Raw genomic sequence first — 2,101 nt, forward strand, 5'->3', positions numbered from 1 at the left:
AGGGAGAGGGGAAAGGGAAAGGGGAAGAGAAAAGGAAAGGGAGAGAGAAAGGTGATTGAAGGAGTTGTGGGAAGGAAAAAGGACACATTTTGAAAAATTTTGAAATATGTGCCATTAGAGGTTGAGTTCTCCAGGAAGGAGATCCTGCCAGAGTTAAGAGTGCAGAACTTTCTGTGCACTTTTTCCGGGGTATAACGCCAGAAAAAGTCAAAGGAAAAAGCATGATTGATCCATGGAACCTATCAGACTTTGCTGCAGACCTGACAAAATCTCTTCCAACCTAATGAGGAGCTCCAGAGTAGGAGTCCAACTCTCAACAGGAAAAGCTGGGCCCTTGTACTGCCTTGCTCAGCCATTGATGGGGGCCACCAGAGAAATGGATGACTTCAGGTCGAATGCTGAGGCAGATCTTGAAAGACGTATCGCTGGAGGCCATCGGCTAAACATGTTCCTCACAGCTAGGCGGCAAACTCGACCCAAGTGCCACCCTGTGTCAGCTTACTCTGCCCTGTGTACCACATGGCTTTCTTCATCCATTTGTATTTAGGAAACAGCCTTTTCAGGATCACTCTTCCTACAAGGAAGCTTACAAGAGGGAAATTAATGGAATGAACTATAGTCCTGTCACTGCAGTTGGTCTTAAGGCCACAACTGGTCCTCTGGTCTTCATCATATCCCTCCACCACTTAGCCACCACTTCAGCTGCTCTCAGTAGCTTAATCTGGTTGGATGCCCTGTTTGTAAGTGGTCTGAGCACATCTCAGGCTCAGCTGGGCAAAGGATTACCAAGAGACACCCAAATAGGTCACCAGAATTCCACACATATTCCACCTACCCATACTGTGTAGCAGCAGCCCTTCCTCCTGCTGACGTGCTGATCAGTTACCTCGGATAAGATGGCCATTCCCTTTCTCACTTCCTAGTCTCTGTCCATTAGGAGGCCAAAGTAGCTGGTGAAAGCCATCACTGTAGTCCAGTGGGATCTCTGCTGCATCTCCAGGCAAGAGTGTGCCCTTTTTGGGAACCAGGACCTCTTAACTCTGCAGGGCCCAGGGTTGCAGGGAAATTACAGTGGGTCATTGGGATTATAATAAGTAGGGCCACTCAGGCTTACCCATTCTTTCCATACTCATGTATAGACACAGCACCATATTAACTTGACTGATTCAAGGCATAGACCATGATGTCCTGGAGGCTGTATCATCATTGTAGGGTATCACCTCCATGCTGGTGCTTTGACTCCATCTTAAACTGGCCATTCCAATACTTTATCCTATAGTTACCGGTGAAGAGTATGATAGGACCATGGATGCCATGTTCATGATTTCATTCCCTCCACTTTCTGTGCTGTGAAAAGATTCATCTGGTAAGATGCTATATTAAGCATGATTCCACATCTGTGGATCGGGCAATCTTTAAGACTAGGAAGTGGTGCTACTGACCAGGCATGGTGGCTCACACCTGTAATCTCAGCACTTTGGGAGGCTGAGGTGGGTGGATCACTTGACTTCAGAAGTTGATCACTTGATCAGCCTGACCAACATGGCAAAACCCTGTCTCTACTGAAAATACAAGTGGCAGCGCATGTCTGTAATCCCAGCTATTTGGGAGGCTGAGGCAGGAGAACTGCTTGAAACTAGAAGGCAGAGATTGCAGTGAGCTGAGACTGCACCATTGCACTCCAGCCTGGGCCACAAGAGCGAAACTCCATCTCAAAAAAGAAAGAAAGAAAGAGAGAGAGAGAGAAAGAAAGAAAGAAAGTGGTACTACTGAGGCTCTGTAGGGAGGAATGGCAACCCCAAATCCAGAACTACTGGTTCCGCCAGGACAAAAGGGCTCCAATGCAGTCTACTGGTCACCAAGTAGCCTATGGGTCTCCTTAAGGAATAGAGCTTAGCATTGGTCTTCATGGCTGACAGATTGGACATTCAGAGGTGGCAGTAGCTATGTTCATTTTGGCCAATGACAATCTATGCTATTAGGTTCTTGCATCACTTCCATCTTGGCCACCATGGCCTCTTTGCTCAGAAACCCATTGTGCAGCAGTGGGGGAGGGGGCCTCTCACTAAGCCTGGCCAACATTAACCAGCCAAGTTACTTT

The sequence above is a fragment of the Cebus imitator genome, unplaced genomic scaffold (genome assembly GCF_001604975.1).
Source record: "Cebus imitator isolate Cc_AM_T3 unplaced genomic scaffold, Cebus_imitator-1.0 Scaffold260, whole genome shotgun sequence".
In the NCBI taxonomy this organism is placed as follows: Eukaryota; Metazoa; Chordata; class Mammalia; order Primates; family Cebidae; genus Cebus; species Cebus imitator.